Source organism: Dipteris shenzhenensis, chromosome 17 (genome assembly GCF_047967505.1).
Source record: "Dipteris shenzhenensis isolate YYH24624 ecotype China chromosome 17, Dip_SZ_1.0, whole genome shotgun sequence".
In the NCBI taxonomy this organism is placed as follows: Eukaryota; Viridiplantae; Streptophyta; class Polypodiopsida; order Gleicheniales; family Dipteridaceae; genus Dipteris; species Dipteris shenzhenensis.
The window spans coordinates 44,834,715-44,843,774 of record NC_141612.1 but is presented as its reverse complement, the minus strand read 5'-3'; positions in this window follow the sequence as shown (position 1 = coordinate 44,843,774).

Genomic DNA, 9,060 nt, shown 5'->3' with positions numbered 1-9,060 from the left:
AGGGTAAGAGAGAGAGAGAGGGAGAGAGAGAGAAGAGGAGAGAGAGAGAGGAGAGAGAGAGAAATAATTACAAATCCTAGGGAGAGAGAGCGAGATATAAAGAGAGAGAATGAAAAATCTTAGCTGCCATGGGAGGGAGAGAAAGAGAGAGATGAGATAAACTAAGAGAGAGAATAAGTGGGATGAGGATAGAGAGGGAAACACATAAGAGTTGTCAGAGAGAGAGAGAGATTAAGAGAGAGAATGAGGTGTCTTGACTATGGCTACAGAGAAATTTAGGAGTTGAGAGAGAGAGAGAGAAAGTAAACAGAGTTTTATATATTTACATGTTTTATATTATACTTCTAAAAAATTATAAAAGAGTGATTTTATGGTTTGTTTTGAAGGTGAGATAATATTTTTATATATATTCATCTTTTAAATTGAAAAATGTTAACTTTTCTTTAGATACTTGTTCTTCATTTATCTCACATGCAGGTTTAGCCTCTACATCACAACCCCTTCTTTTGCATATTTAAGCCTCTTAAATCCTAGCACATTAAAATGAACACAGAAAAAGAAATTATTTATTGCTTTTCTTCACTTTAACAGTTGGTTTAGCATAGTTTAGCATAGATTAGATTGCCTTAGAGGAGAGACAATTCTCGAAGTTGCCAATGGAAGCCATGCTCAAATTTTTCTAACTAGTTCCTAATCGCTGTCAGTCCCTTCACTCACATGCAGTTTAACACTCATAACATGCTATTAAATTAGACCTTTTACCATTTACCAAGAAGTTTATCAGTGGGCAGATTGCATGAGCAGATATCAGTGGACAGATTACATATATCAGTGGATAGATTACATGTCATGGGACATATTGGAGCTTGATGATTATTGGTTATTTTTATTGCATTTGTATAAATATTTAAGCTCCTTTATTGTCATAAAAACCCTTATAAAGCCCTCTATGTTATTTTTTATATTTATTGTCATATGAAGCACCTTGTAATAAATCCGACCATCCTGACCATTCACTATTTAATGAGTATCAGTGGGACGCATAAGTGGATATCATGTGGGCTGCATAAGTGGATATCAGTGGAACAGTTTTTAGTAGGTAGATTGCATCAGTTGGGTATCAGTGCACAGGTATCAATGGATGGACAGATTACATGTCATCACGAAGATTGAAGCTTTATGACTAGAGGGCAAATCAATGGATGGATAGATTACATGTCTTCACGAAGATTGAAGCTTAATCATTAGACAACATTTTATATTACTTGTAAAGCTTTATTGGCTAATTTTTTTACATTTGTGCAAATATTTAAGCCTTGTAAAGCCTTCTAGGCTATTTCCCACATTTATTGCCATATGAAGCCTTGTAAAGCCTTTTGGGCTATTTCCCACATTTATTGTATCAAGGGTTGTATATTGTACTTTACTTGTATGTATCTAAATTCTTCATTATCTTTTCTTATAGGATTATGGAGCAATCAACTAATGTGATGGCTATCCTAAATGACTCTGAGATCAGAGAATGGGTTTCTGATGTCACTTTAAATTTCAAAGGAAAGGAATATAGCCCGAATGGATTTTGTAGGTGGACTTAATATCACATGGGCAGAAGAGCTTGGTTTCTTCATCAAAAGAAAAAGAGACTCTTTCTACTTATGTCAAAAAGGGAGTTCAATGGTGTTAAAGATCCATGGGATGCTACTTTCTTCAAAAAAGATATGACTTCAAGCCTTGTGGTAGGCATAATAATACAGCAAAAAGACACCTTTATGGATATTTTAACAAAGAGTTCAGATCCTGAAGTTGGTGGTATTCATTTTATTGTGTCAAGGAGAGACTCAAAGACCTTTGTGATGCCTCCTCCTCAACCATCAAAGTTTTCAGAGCTGCAAAGTGCATTGGAGACTCTTTCATGTACTTGGGAGCAATTTCCTAGTGTGGTGGCAAAAAGGATGCATGCAAAGATAATGTTTGAGTACTTTCAGGATGCAGAATATGCTCCTCATATTCAAGGATCTTCACATGAAAGAGATAAAAAAGCTCAGACTTCGATGCAGGGACAAGAAGAATAGGCACACTGTCACAAACATGTAGAACATGAGCGCAAACTTCTAGAGCAAGAAATGGTGGATGTAACTAAGGATGATGAAAAACAAGCCTTAAGTGCATGGGAATTAAAAAAAATTGAAGAAGATCAAGGTCGATCCACTGCAGTTATGCTAGAAGCTCTTACTAGCAAACCACGACGTGAAATGCAAAAGGCTAGTACTACAAGAGCCACGGTTCCAAGCAGTAAAAAAAGACATCGTCCCACTATAGAGAGAGATAATGTGGATGAAAAACAGTTAAAAGAAGAGAGAGATGAAAAAGACTCAGAGGGGATGGCGTAGCTTCTTCTCATACTTTGTATACTCTTTGGAAGAAGAACTTTGGATATGTTAATTTCCCAAGGAGGCAAAAAATGTCAAAGTGCAATGTCTGTGATGATTTAAAGCGAGCGATTGAGAGTGCAACATGTCCAAATCAAAGGGAATTATACAAAAAAAACCAAAAATCTTATCATGACCTTATTCGACATTCTAGACAAAAATATGCATTTTGGAAGGAGCAAGCTATTTTGCATCCCGATGACTACATGTGCCTTATTGTAGATGGCATGGATCAGAATACAACAACATTGCCTCATTTTTTTGCCACTCCACCTAAATTACAAGGAAATCACTTTCTAAAGACACATCTATGTGGAGTGTTAGTGCATGGAATTAAGTTCTTTGTAGATATATGGATTGATTCCTTGTATCTACATGATAGCAATCAAGTTGTAATATCTATTATGAAGGCAATTTGCAATGTACATGCAGAAAAAGGTCGCCTACCACTGACTTTGAGAATACAAGCTGATAATTACTGGCGAGAAAATAAGAATGTACTCATGTTTGCATTCTGCTCCATGCTAGTTGCTCATCGAATCTTTAATGAGGTTGAATATGGATTTTTGTATGTTGGGCATACACATGAGGATATCGATCAGGTTTTTAGCATAGTCTCAAGGGAGCTTAAATGCAAGGATGTGGAGACAATAGATGACTTGGTAAGAAGATGTGGCAGGCAAGTTGGTGGTCGTAAGGAAAGTACAGTATGTGAGAGGCTTGAAAGAATGTATGATTGGAAGAGCTTCATTCTACCTTTCATACAAACGGGTGGTGATGCATTGGCAGGTCATACCAATCCACACTACTTTCATTTTTTTGTTAAAGATGAAAAATCCATAATGCAATGGCAATAGTATTCTCATGATACAAAATGGGAACCTGAAGAATCTTACAGTCTCTTAACTTCAATTTCCAGCAAGGAAAGGTATCTAACATGGGCTCCTATACAAGAATTCAATGAGAGGTCTAGCTGTGAAATAGAAGGATTAAAAGCATTTATTACATACAAAGAGGAAATGCTCCGGAGATATCCTAATTCGAAGCCTACTTGGAGAGAACACACTACCACTATAATTAACAAGACACGAAATTTAATAAAGGACCTTGAGAGAATGCGAGGCTCAAAGGATGTCAAGGAAGAATGCAATATGTTTTGGCCAAATGTTCATAACGATTTGCACCCAGCTCCAATCTTTGAAAATGAATTTGTATCATTACTCCCACATCCATATTGTGGACCGAAGAAGAGAGAGTTTGTGCCACAAGTAGATATAGAGGTCGATTGTTTTGTTGTGGTTCGGCCATCGGATGATGAATATGAGAATGTGAAGTTTTGGGTTGCAAAAGTAGGCAAAGAGATGACGAAGGGAGAGCTACAATATTTACAGCGGTATGGTATGAGCCAAAGGGTAGGAAGGAGAATATGGATAACAACACATTGTATACTAATTATATAATGAAGGAGTGGGTCCCAAATGATGAAGCGGTCTCTCAAGTTTCGACGGAGACAATCATAGTGTCTTGGCATTCAAGGGCAAAGAAATCAAAGAAGCGCATGGGATATGAGGTAGAAGGAAAAATAAAAATACTACAACAAACTATTTTGCATATACACGAATTTTTAAGGATGCTCACCATGGAGAAAATAGAAGGAGATAGTGCAAATGAAGAATGTCCATGATTAAAGCTTTGTATTGAAGTCCATTGAAGGATTTTATTTGGGTACTAGGAAAGAAGCCAATCCAAGACAATTATAATCAGAGTCATCACCTCCTATGTCAAATGAGAGTCAAAATATGCACTGGATGTCACCCAAGGGTCAAGGCTTGCCAAGACAATAGGGAGTTAATGCAGATGGCACCTGGCAAGGGACTATCACATTGAGCAATAAGACAATGGGGAGTCAATGCACCCAAGGGGCAAGGCTTGGCAAGATAACTTGTGGAAGTTAATGCAGATGGCACTTGTATTTTGCACTGGATGTCACCCAAGGGTCAAGGCTTGGCAAGACAATAGGGAGTTAATGCAGATGTCATGGAGTGGACGTCGCCTTGCGAGTGCGAACACGACTCAAAGTAATCTTGATCGCAACAACAAGATGAGAATACATGTATGCCTCTTGATTTGCCATGTACTCCTGAAACTCGATATAATGACCATGCCTCTATATCTGCTGATAATAGTGGCCACCTATGATCATGCTATGAGCATTGAAGTGCATCCCATGCCCATCCACTGTATCCTCATTCAGCACACTCTTCACCATAGAGCATCACAATGCCTCCTCATTGCCCTCCGAAGCAATGAACGTGAAGATATTACCAATATGCAACATATCTGTAAGTTGGTCATAATCTCTAGAGGAACTGAATCCCACATCCTGATCATCATGTACCTCCTCCCAAGGCTGGAAGGGAGAAAGCACTCGCTGTGCCCATAAATCGGACCATGGTATCATGGAGCACCCTCCCCAATCATCATCAATGCATGTGAGAAAAGATCGCAGGGTGAGACTCACCTATGCTCCTAATGGAATGGAAATCAAGAGTGCCAGACACTGAACGACAATCAAAATGCCTAGACCCGATCAAGACTCCCAATGTCTAGGCACCAAAAATACCAGCTCACCACCCTATCATCACACAACTAAAACAAGGAGATAGCACTAGTAGTGCTGGCTGCACCACTGCACCACATCATGTGCATCCTTGAAGTGATCGGCAATGTGACGCAACTGGTATCGACGCAAAGCATGCTTCATGCAAGTACCTTCACCATCGTGCTCTCCCTTACCGTGCCCTGTCTCGAAGTAGCTCCATGTGATCGGAATGCCTGTCTCATGGTGCCATCTGTAGAACTAATAAAACTGTATAGCATATTTGAACTGATCACCATAGCCGTCTGACTAGATCCAGCGCCGCTGCCATGTGACACCATGATCAATCAAGAAACTATCATGCAAAGTGAAGCAATGCTGCATAAAATGGGCATCATGTGATCGATCATCACTAATGTAGAAGTGATACTCTCGCACAATGACGTGTGAGTCCATGGTACTATCAATGCCATCCACATGAGCCTATGTATGACGATAGCTAATGTGCACAAATATAGCAACCTGCAATATGGCATTGAAAAAAAATATGACTATTGAAATAATTCAATATAATGAGGCCATAAAAAAACCAATAACTCAAACACATGTCACCTGTTCGGAGAAATAATACTCCAATTAGATCTCATGCTGTGGTGCAAAGGTATAATTCTCTGCAAAGTCCACCACTGAGACAACCACCCCTAAAGGCAATGTCCTCAAACATGCACAGAACTGATGATCCTCCCACTTCGCAGTGTGCAAGTGGCGTATGTAGCGATACACCTTCCCTCGAAAACTGTCAATGAATACAACACGTGGTGTCTTCTTTTCCACAAGCTGCAACCTCCTCGACTGTGCACCACCATCGAATGTCAGGGTACCGTACTCATACTGCTGCCAATGAACCATTTGCACATCACAAGTATCTAGTGCAACTCGTGGCACTCTAGCAAAGTCATCATACAAAGTACACCTGCCTTCCACACAATCAAGGGAGTGGAATAAAGCATCGCCATCTCATGTAAACAATATGGAATGAATGAAGTGACGAGGGCTAGTAGGAACCACTTTCCTATGACCATGAAGGAAATGGAATACATCATACATCAATCCAAAATCCATATAGTAGCGACAACAGCATGTGTCACGCTCTTGAGAGCATCACACAAACCATGGCTTGCATCACTTAAATGACCTCTGCCCAATCTTAAACTCCGAGTGTGCCTCTATAAACTGAGTGTACAACTCAGTCTGGGTACACTTCAAAAGACATGCACCATGCTCAATGTACACACCGCGTGACACCCTCTTCTGCAATGCCTTCTTGAACACCGAGGATGCTCTGCAATGCTCCTCCCAAAACTGTTGTATGAAGGACCTAGTGGAATCATCCAACAATCGATCGTTGCGAGGTGCATGACCACTCAAAGCCCAAAGAGCATCAGTCTCACAATCCTCTAGACTCTGCCTCCTAATCATGCCTACTCACAATGTGCGTGGTGCAATCTAAAGAAGACATGAAGCGGTATGCACATGGCCTGTCATATGAGGTCTACTAATGGCAGCCACAATAGCATGACGTGGTGCCAAGGCATCACTGGAGTTCCTATGCTTAATAGAAGCATAGGAACATCAAATACTGCTAAGGACCTCGCTACATACAACCCTATCTCTACATGCACCAAGACCAGCAAGCCTCCTACACTCTACTAAGTCCTGGTGATCAATCAGGGATATGAGAAGAGCAGACTGCGAAGTTGGCATAAGGCCATTAAAAGAAGACTGCACAATCTTGCTAGTACGACGACGGATAGTGGACTTTGGCAAGTCACATCAGGAAGCAACACTGCTGCTACAAGGTGGAGCAAGGGGATCAATGGGAGATCGTAGGGTGAAGGGGGGAAGGGAGGCACCAAGGGGAAGGGGGGGAGGGGGAGGGGGAGGGGGAGGGGGGAGGGTGGAGGGGGAAGAGGTAGAGATGGAGGGCAAAATGTAGGTGGCTAGGGGAAGGGCGGAGGCTGGAGGTAGGGGAGCAGATGAGGATGTGGAGGGGGGGACAATGGAGGTGGGGGTGGGGGTGGGGGTGGAGATGGAGGTGGGATGTAGAGGTGGAGGTGGATCAGTGGTGGCAGCGCAAGCTCTAGCTCTAAAGGCTCTCTTACGCTCACGAGCCTTCCGCTTGCACTCCTCGTCAATGAGATTTAGGGGGGGTTCCTACATCTGAAATGTGATGTGGCATGATGAGTTGGCATTCATGAGGTGGTAGATTGACATGGCCAATTGAGGTGGAGGGATTGGTGACGTGGCAATGTTGACGAGATATGCCAAGGTGGCAAGGTGTGATGACATGGCTCCAAGAGTTCCTATAATGTGAAATGATGAGGTGGCACATGTGGTTGATGTGGTAATACATGTGGCAATATAAGGTGACATGGCAAGGAGTAATGTCACATCTCCTTGATGACATGGCACCATGTGGTCTAACAACATGGCATGGTGACAAGGCAAAAATAGATGACTCAGCCTTCCACATGGGCAACATGCACACTCCAAAAGGCTTGCCACTAGGGTCGGTGATGCTCCTAGCCTACCTCACCAAGCCTAATACCAAGCCTACCTTGTCTTGGTATTAGGCTTGGGTGGCCCTTTTTTCCCCACAAAAGGGAGATTTCACTCTTGGAGGCCATATTGTACGTTTCCCTTACTCAAATTTAACCAAAATTTTTTCCTCTTATTCATCATGTGGAGGACTAAAAATATTAACATTTTTGAAATGTTTGGTCATGTTTGAGAATTAATAGATTTATTTTTAATATTCTTTGTTGATCCTCTAAAGAGTAAAAGTAAAAATTAAACTTCTAACCGTTGGATTTGAGATTTGATGATTAAACCACACACCCTTATGTGCCTACTAATCTTCCACTGAATTGGATTTGCTTAATTATTCAAAATACTAAAAAAATGTGGTGTGCTACTAAAATGTATGTATTTTATGACTTTATTTATTATAAATAATTATTTATAATTAGATAAATCATTCAAATAATTACTAATAAATCAAGTTAAGCTCTACATGTAAGGTAAAGAGACCACCTACAAAGTTTCAATAACATTTAATCTGAAATAAGTGAGAATTTTAGAATTTAATATGACACTCTTTGTTCATAACAAAGGTGTGACCGCCTTGGAATCATGCCGTGTGACACAAAGAAATTTTTTGTATGTGCATCGAATTTTTGATGAGACTATACCATTGTGTGCACAATAGCATGTGTGATGTTGTGTCTGAAGACTTCAAAGACTAGATCCATAGGGAAGTAGGTGAGATTTGCATTTTTGTGTGCTAAAAAGCTTATTTTTCCACCTCCTAAGGATTGGGGAGTGAACAAAAAGTGGACAGTACCCTTACCTTGCTACTTCCCAAAAATGTAGTATTTGAACTTATTGCAGCTCTATCTTGATCTCTTGGTCCATCCACCACAATGATTTGATCAACATTAATGACATCGTCATTGCTAACCTTGATGATGACAATGCCAATTGTGCCAACTACATTTGCAATGTTGAGGTTGCAAAGGTTGACCATTTCAGTAGCCCAAGGAACTAAGTGCAAAGAGGATGATCTGGAAGCAATTAAAGGTTGCCATCAAAAGGCTCTCCTCTAATAATGCAAGTGGTTGCATCAACAAGTAAGGACAACTTGGATGTTCCTCCTTCACTTGTACCTCTTGGAACTACACTTGCTCCCTCTATTCTATAAAATTCTCCAATTTGTAAGAAGTTTACAAATTGGTGACTATATGTAGAGGGTATAAGCAATGTAATAGTATGAGAACAATGCTTGTGCCCCTTTTAACAAGACATGATATTTTGGATTTGGAAGCTTGTATGTTCCATACTTGCATAGCAATTTGCCTTCAAAGACAAACCTATATGGCACACATTCAGATAATTGGGTTATTCCTAGTAACACCTATGTATTGCCACCTCCTACAAAATTCTCTTTTGTAGGAATAATTGCTTTTATATTTG